The following is a 9,537-nucleotide window of genomic DNA, read 5'->3' on the forward strand; positions in this document are numbered from 1 at the left end:
CTTGCTCAACTGCTGCAACATCAAGATTTTTAGATTTTTCATTTGATTCCAACTTAGCAACTGTTATCTTGATCAGATCAATGCTATACAAGGCTGGTGGCTTGGTAAAAGCAATTGCTGGAACAATCACCTTGCTAACTTGTATGTTTAGCACTTACTCCCCCTTACTTGTTGACTCCTCCTGGCTAACTGGAATGATAAAATCTTTCTTCCCCTTTTTGTTAGCATCAAGTTGAGTGGAGGTTGAGGTTTGTGCAACCACTAGTTTTTGAAGGAGCTGAGTTAGTTGGGCTTGATGTAGATGGATTTGAGTAATTGAGGTTTCCAGAGTTTTGAGTCTTTTGTCCAAGGAGTCCACCTTGCTGGCTAGATCAGAATATTTCCTAAGTTGTATGTTGATGTCAAGCATGGTTGTATTGGGAAACTTAACATCCAGTCTCTCAATAACATCCTTCTTGACTTGATCAATTTCTGTCTTCAGCTCAATGACATCCAGATTTTGTTTGAGAGATTCAATTTGATGTAGTTGGAGAGAGTTTAGGTGTGCTTGTAGAAGTCTCTTGGTGTTGGCATTTGTAGTAGTTTGAAGAGCTATCTGAGTTTGTTGAATGATGTGAGACATAGTGGATTTGAAATGGTGCCCATCACATGTTTTGGAAAACACCCAAGATGGCATGTTTGATCTTGAGCTAGGGCCTGCATCTCCCCTATATCCATAAACTCTCCTTCATTATCATCTTCATCCCCAAAAATATCCTCAGAACCACCAGTTTCATAATCAACATCATCCCCAACTTTGGGTAGCATGGCTGTGATAGCATCCTTGGCCCTTTGGATAGAGGTAGTAGTGTGTACCAAGTTGAGCATTCTTTCAGCAGCCACATTGTCCTGTTCATCCAAAACTTGATAAGCTGAGATAGGGTGAGTAAATGCATCAGCTTCATAAGAAACAGAGTCTAAGATAGCTTGATATTCTTGCTGAAATAGCTGTTTCTTTTCAGCCTCATTGACATCCATTAACACACTTACAATGGGCTCTTCCCATTCTTCTATACCTGATTTTCTCTCATAATCTCTCTTTTCTTGCATCAAGGGCTCCCCCTGGCTTCCCACCTTCACACCCTCACCTTCACCTACTAAGGTGGGACTCCACTCGCTCACTTTTGCCAAGCTGGAAGAAATAGCTTGCATAGTTTCACTCATTTCCTCTCTTTTTTCCTGAGAGCAACTCAGCCTCTCACTCTGTTCACTCCCTTCCCTCAATCCTAGGAGTGACTGTACAACCACTAGATCATCCGTACTTGTGACTGAAGTTGAAATTTGAAGTGGTGCAGTGATATTCAACGGATGAAAAATATCCGTCGAAATAGTAGTTGAAAGTTTCAATGGATGACTGCTGTTAAGCACATCCGTCGAGATACAGTCACTATTAGACAGATGAAAAATATCCGTCGAGATAGTAGAAATGATAGAGTTTGGAGTAGAGACTACCGTAGAATCTGTGGAGATTGATTTGAGATTTTGCACAGTATTCTCAGTAGAATCAGAAAGAAAAGGCAAGTGAGCCAACAAATCATCTAAAATATGATGCTCACTTGCTTGAGATTTTGGCTTCTCCATGAGAGTTAAAGATGGAGAATCAGGAATTGATGTATGAATCATATCAACATCCATAGAATTTATGGGTGAGTTTGGTGTGTTAGGTGATTCTATAGTTAAAGATTTTAGTTGTGACTCCATATTTGTTGGAGCCACATCAATCTGACTTTGAGAAGGTGCATATACTGAGTCTTTGACTACATTAGGCACAGTGTGTGCACCTTGTGTATCCCCAATAGTTTTTGATTTCTTCTTTTTGACATAAATTTGGGATGAGCTTGTGTCCCTAACCCTTTTGGCATGTGCTCTTGGTTGTGAGCTTTGTTCAATAGTAATATCTTTTTGGGAGGATGCAACTATTAATGAGCTAATATCCTTATTAAGCACTACAGTTTGTTGGGAAACTGTAGTATGGCTAGGCTGGGATGCACTCACCTCTACATCCTTATCCTTAGGGCTTCTTTGATGTTCACCCTATCCCTCACCAGCCTCACTTTCCTTCACACTCCCCTCTTGGCTTTGTGTGAATTTTACAACTAGTTTCTTTTGGGAGAAACTAGAGGAGGCTTTCTTTGATTTGGATTTGGAGATTTTTGGTTTTGTGGCTTGGGTAGGCATTTGTTTGGTCACAGTCACGGATGTCATTGCCACAGTTGATTGCAAAGAAGTGATAGGTTGAGAAGTAGTAGGAACATAAACATTTACCTTACTTACCTGAGGTTATTCCATGATTGGCATGTATACAAGGGGAACATCCTTGTGGTGATTTGTCCTGTTTAGATCAGCAATTACTCTTCTCGCTTGGACCCAACAAGCTAACTTGTTTGTTGGGTTCTCAATTAAGAGATTCTCAGAAATAAAATTAGCTATCATCATGAAGAATCTAGCATAATAAATAATCTTAGACCTCTTCTTAATATCCGCTAATTTACTCCCTAACTCATACATAATAGAAGTGCTAAAATTGAAGTACTTAACACTAAGAAGCATGTAAAGCATTTGTACAAATGAGTAAGATACAGTATCGAAATTATGAAGTTCCACAGTACCATTCATAACATGCTCTCTAAAGAAGTGGCACTTGATGTCAATGTGCTTGGTCCTAGAATGTTGTACTGGATTTTTAGTAATTGCAATGGCACTTGTGTTGTCACAGAAAATAGGAATCCTATTCACCTGTAGACCATAGTCCAAACGTTGATTTTTCATTCATAAAATCTGAGCACAACAACTACCAGCTGCAATATATTCAGCTTCAGCTATAGAAGTAGAAATTGAGTTTTGCTTTTTACTGAACCAGGATACTAGCTTATTTCCTAGAAATTGGCAAGTTCATGTTGTACTTTTTCTATCAATTTTACAACCTATATAATCTGCATCAGAGTAACCAGTTAGATCAAAGCCAGAATCTCTAGGATATCAAATGCCAAGTTTTGGTGTTCCTTTGAGATATCTGAAAATTCTCTTAATGGCTATTAAATGAGATTCTCTAGGATCAGCCTGAAATCTAGCACAAAGACATGTAGCAAACATTATATCTGGCCTACTGGCTGTTAAATATAAAAGTGAGCCAACCATGCCTCTATAACTTGAAATATCCACAGACTTTTCAGTAGTGTTTAATTCAAGTTTAGTTTCAGTGGTCATGGGAGTTTTTGCAGATTTGCAATCCATTAAGTCAAACTTCTTCAAAAGATCATGAATGTATTTGGTTTGACTAATGAATATTCCATCACTAACTTACTTAACTTGTAAACAGAGAAAGTAAGTTAGTTCTCCCATCATGCTCATTTTATATTTACTTTGCATTAGTTTGGCAAACTTTTTACAAAGTTTTTCATCTGTAGAACAAAATATAATATCATCTACATAAATTTGAACAAGTATACTAGAGCCATTAACAGTTCTAAAGAATAGATTTTTGTCAACAGTACCTCTTGTGAAGTGATTTTCTATGAGAAACTTTGACAAAGTATCATACCAGGCTCTAGGTGCTTGCTTCAATCCATAAAGTGCTTTCAAGAGATAATAGACATATTCTGGAAAATTTGGATCTTCAAAACCAGGAGGCTGACTAAGATAGACTTCCTCCTCCAAGTCTTCATTTAGAAAAGCACTTTTGGCATCCATTTGATAGACCTTGAAATTGGCATGGGCTGCATAGGCTAAGAAGATTCTGATGGGTTCAAGTCTTGTAATAGGAGCAAAGGTTTCATCAAAATCAATTCCTTCTTATTGACAATAGCCCTTAGTAACCAATCTAGATTTGTTCCTGACTACCATGCCATTTTCATTCATCTTGTTTCTGAATACCCACTTAGTGTCAATAGGATTTTTTTCTTTAGGCTTAGGTACCAGCTTCCATACTTTATTCCTTTCAAATTGGTTTAGCTCCTCCTGCATAGCTAAAACCCAATTAGGATCCAACAGAGCTTCCTCTATCTTTTTAGGCTCTTCCTGAGATAGAAAGCTGCTATATAGACATTCATCTTGAGTTGCCTTCCTTGTTTGTACTCTTGAAGATGCATCACCAATGATCAGTTCAAATGGGTGATCTCTAGTCCATTTTCTCTATTGAGGTAGATTAGCACTAGATGAAGAGGCCTCATTGTTGTCTTGATGTATGACAGAGTTTTGATTAGAACAAAACTCCCTTTGAGTTTGTGGATCTTTGACTTGTAGTTGGGGTCCTTTCTGATTGTGATCTGGATTGGCCCTCAATTTCTATTGATGGTTCAACGGATGTTGAGTTTTGCCTTTCGACGGATGATGCAGATTGTCTAATACCAATTCTAAGGTCCCGTAAGAGGGCTATTTTAAGCTAGAAGGGGGGGTTGAATAGCTTAATTACCAATTTAAAAAATTTTGTGGCCTTTTAAAACTATTTTATCCCTTTTTAATACTTTATCGAGTGGTATGCAGTTTATATGTGCGGAAAATAAAGTGCAAGGAAAGAAAATACCACACGGTGATTTTATCCTGGTTCGCGATGGCGCAACCTCTAATAGATTTGCTCACCCCTACTCCAGTCCCCGAGCTCCTCTCCCGGACTCAGTATTTTCCCTTATAATAAACTCGCTCCTTTAGTAGGCGGAGAAGCCTTTACACCCTTTACAAGTATTTGTCTTGGTGCGTAACACAAGGGTCACCACCTCAAAATAAATGTAATACCTACACAACTTATCTTAGACAATAACTCCCCGCTATTTCTTCAAAGTTGTTGTAGAGCCTTTGTATGGACTTGGCTTCCTTAGCTTTTGCCGGTCTTGGATCTTAGTGATCCGGTCTTGGGTCTTTCCTCTTCTTCACGGTGCGAAGACTACTAAATGCCCGTTAGTACGTCTAGGACTTGGGTCTTAGAATGAGAATCACCTCACATCACTTCACCTCACTACAAAATTAATAAGACAATCCACGAAACAAAACAAGTGGGAAAAGATTTGTTTTGAACTAGTATGTTACTGTACTAGCCCACAAGTAGTATAATATCCAAATAAGAATATTAAAACTAATTAGTTATACTTGACTTGAAATAATACAAGATGGTCAAGTATATTTATAATTACTCCTTTATAGATTTAATAAAGTTGTGGAGTAATATGAGAAGTCCCTTTTTATATTAAGCACTTATGGCTTATGACTTCTTGAGTATTCTTCTTCTTTCGATTAAGTATTTATGGATCGAAGAATACTTTAATTACAACCTCGGAATTGTAATTTTACCTTTAAGTATTTCAACTTAAGGTTTTAAGGTATACTTGTATATTGACGATTATAAGGTCAAAGTATACTCTTTTAACTTCGAGCACGTTTATAAGATTTATGAGTCTTAGCCAAGATCCAATTAAATAAGTGCAAGTAATTGGCTTAAGATTGTGCTTTCGAAGTTTGGACGAATAATTACGAGTATTTTATAGATATCGTAGTATAACCCCACTGAACACTGAAAGATGTTCAAAGGGGCTTATACGATATGACTCGTAATTGTTTATATACACGATATGTGTTAGCCAAGATCCAATTAAATAGCGTAAATTAATTGGGTAACTCGTGGATTTGATTCGTCCTTAATTTTAACGGATGATTACGAAGTAGTTTATATGGAACAAGCTATAATCCCCGGGAACACTAAAGATGTTAGAAGGGATTACACTTTTACTTCGTAATATTTTATATGTACGTTATTAGTTAGACAAGATCCAATTAAAGAGCATTAAGTAATTGTCTAACTCGTATGATCCGTTTTAAGTTTTGACAAATTACGAAGTGTTTATATGAGACAAGTAATAATCCCCCGGAACACTAAAGATGATAGAAGGGATTACACTTTTGCTTCGTAATTATTTTATGAGCACGAATGAATGTTAGCCAAGATCCGATTAAAGTGCAAGAAATAATTGGCTAACTCGTACTTGTGTCAAATATAATCTCCCCCTTGGAGATAAAGTACTTTTCTTTTTAGATCTTCTCATTGGAATGATTTTTTACGAAGATCAAGTACTTATTCGAATTCCGAGTTCAAATCTAAGTTCTCCCCGAGAACTTCCTTTATAAGAGAGCTTGTATTAGAGCTTAAGATAAAGTAGAGAAGTTAAGTACAAAGCTTAAATACAAAGAACTCAAATAAGAAGCTAAAACTAACCACTTTTGAAAAACTGTCGGAAAAGTTTGCCGGAGGTTCGGCCGGATTTTGGCACTTTGGTCGAACTTGGGCAGCCCTTCGGGAGGCCGGGAAGTGGTAGTGGATGAGCTCACTTGGTGGGATAAAGCTTGGTTGGGTGAAGCTAAGCTTGAGTTTCAAAAACCTTGTATATATGTAAGTATATAGAAGAGAGAGAAGGTTTTTGAGAAGAAGTGTGTGTATAGAATTTGAAAGAGATGAAGAGAAGCATTTCTTGAAAAAATCCCAGCAACTTTGTGGCTCTTTAGCTTGTTGAAAATGGGTTGGGGTGGGGGTTTATTTATAGGAGAAGTTGGGTGGAATGAATGGTGAAGATTTGAGAAGGAATGGATGGTGGATGGAGTGTATCACATGGATTGATGGCATGGCAAGTAGGTTGTGTTTCTTTGCAAGTGGGAAGGAAGCACAATCTAGTACTCATTCAAATCTCAGCTGATATATATATATATATATATATATATATATATATATATATATATTAAATATATATTTTCCTTTTCTTTTAATCATTCCTTAATTACTTTAATTAAGGATTAAGCACCATTAATTATGACCACCCCAAAAACACTTAAATAAATATCATAAAAAATATGATAATTACCTAAATAATATAAAATGATGTCCTGAAAGTTTTGGTCAACTTTAGTCAATGGTAGCTAGGTCAAACTTGGTCAACTGTGGGCCCAACTGCCTCGATTTTTGTGCCGGGAAAAAAATTCTCTGAAAGCTACGAAATTTTTACCATACTTAGAAAATACCATTTAAATGATTCATACCAAATTTCAAGTCATTCTAGTATATGGAAGTATTTTATCTAAAATTAGAACTGTTTTGTCAGCCTTTCTTCCGAGTAAAAATACCATTGGTCTTGAAATAAAGGAGATGGATCTTTTGACTAAAGTTTTGACTTGTATAAATACTTAAAATATATTTTCTAATATATGAGATATATTTGGGTGATAGGAAATGTGTTTGAGTATTTTTTTTGAATAATTTTCTCCGAGAATTGCTGATTTTACGAAACGGGAGAAAATTACTGTGAGTATACAGAAATGAGTTGCAGAACTGGATATTAATATTCCAATCATGAATATTAATAATATTTGAATAAAAACTCTTTTGATTATATGTAGAGATATATTTTGGAGGGAAGAGTTAAATGTTTTTGATATAGCACGAGACTTCTAAAGAATATCTCTGATATATTCTTTATTCGAGCTTTTTGCCATATTCCTGTTGCAACACAGATCTAAGAAATATCATATCTTGATGTTTCTTCTTCAATCATATTTCCTTAGAGATATATTCCATAAAGATATAGTTTTGATATTTTGCAAGAATGAATATCTCTTTTATCTGTTTAAAAGACATGATTTTGCTAGTTTGACTTTGATTTGGATCAATTAAATTCATGTCCTAATGGAGAGGATCTACGTGAATGAAGAAATTACTGATGAAGATGATGATCTTGCTCTGACTTCAAGAAAAGTTTTTAAGACAACCTCTGACATGGCTCAAGTTGTTCAGAGTCAAGAGATAATAAGTTCTGATATTTCAAAGAAGCAAGTAACCTCTGACATAGCTCAAGTTAACTTGATATCAGAAGATAAATCAAAGACACTCCTACCAGGATTCACTAAAGCAAAACAGAATCAACCTTTGAAGACTGTTGCAAGTGGTTTTGAAGCAAGAGTGGTTACTGGAAAGGAAGCAAGAGATAAAACTGGATTGGGAAGTGCTGATGAAAGAAGAATACAAAACACTACCAATGATCCAACTTCCTTGAGTGAACCAGGTATTGGAGCAACTCGTGAGAGATTGAATCAACTGGAATCTGTACAAATGGTTTACCATACCTACTTGAAAGAACACATCTTGTTGTACTTCATGACAGATGGTAGGGTTTATCATATAAGGGAAAATGCCATTCCATTGAAGTATTTTGAAGAACTGGAGCATGTATTATTCTTACTTCAAGTGAATGACAGATAACTGAAAGTGCTACAAACTATTTGAAGAATCAGATTCAGAGACAGAAAAGGCTTTATTCTGTTAAGTCTAACAGCACATATCTTCCAAAGTACAGAGATCACAAGGGTGATAAAGTTGAAATGAAGCCAAACACTGTCAAGATTATAACTACCTTTCCGGGTTACAGGGCTGTGGAATTCAATCTTGAGTCTGATAAGGCATATTTGATCAGACTGGATCAGGATGTAAGAAAAGCTAGAATTAATGATCTCAGGGCTGCAATCTTTCAAATTGGTGAAGATACTGCAGAACTTAAAGATGCTAAAAGGAGGATGATTGATGAACTCAGATATGCTGAGAGATGTTTGTTGAAGAACTATCTCAGAACAACTCCTGACATCAGAGAGATCAGAAGATGAAGCCAAGTCAAGATCTACAACTGCTTAAATTCTGATATGAGTACAGACTGAAGTTGTTATCAGAAGTTAAAAACTGGTAAAGCTTTAAGGACTGTAAGTTGTAGTTATCTAGTCTAATTCTCATGCATTTGTACTTAATGTTTTTGACATCATCAAATATCTGTTAAACTTGTATATTATGCTAATTTACAAGTTGGGGGAGATTGTTAGATATATTTGATAATGTCATGGCTAATATGATTTATGTTTAGTTTTTAGATCTTACTTAAACAGGATAAATCAGTACTTACTGGAAGTCAAGACTTAAGGATATCAGTACTTATATTATCAGGAGATAATCATCAGAAGATGGATATCAGAACTTAAGTACTGAAGGACGTTCAGATAAGGACAGCATCTGATTAAAGGAAAGAAGATCGAGACAAACATAAGAAGAGATATGCATGAAGAAGGAATTCTATGAAGAATAGAATACTTGGAAGAAAAGATATCTGATTGATATATTTTAGGAAGCAGAATTATATTCCATATCAATTAGCGATTATCTTGTAATTGTGTAGTATATAAACACAGACATAGGGTTTACACTATAAGTGTTATCATATTCGAGAAGATTATTCATTGTAACCCTAGCAGCTCTCGTGATATTTGTTCATCACTGAGAGGTAACAGTTCCATACTATAATAGAGTTTATTGTTTCAATAAAGTTTATTTTCTGTTACTTGAGTTATTAAAGTTCGATTTGATTGTACTATACACTGTATTTACCCCCTCTACAGTGTGTGTGTGACCTAACAAGTGGTATCAGAGCCTGTCTGTTAACACACAAACAGTTTAAGATCCAAACACAATCATGTCTGATACAG

This window comes from Apium graveolens, chromosome 4 (genome assembly GCF_009905375.1).
Source record: "Apium graveolens cultivar Ventura chromosome 4, ASM990537v1, whole genome shotgun sequence".
Classification (NCBI taxonomy): domain Eukaryota; kingdom Viridiplantae; phylum Streptophyta; class Magnoliopsida; order Apiales; family Apiaceae; genus Apium; species Apium graveolens.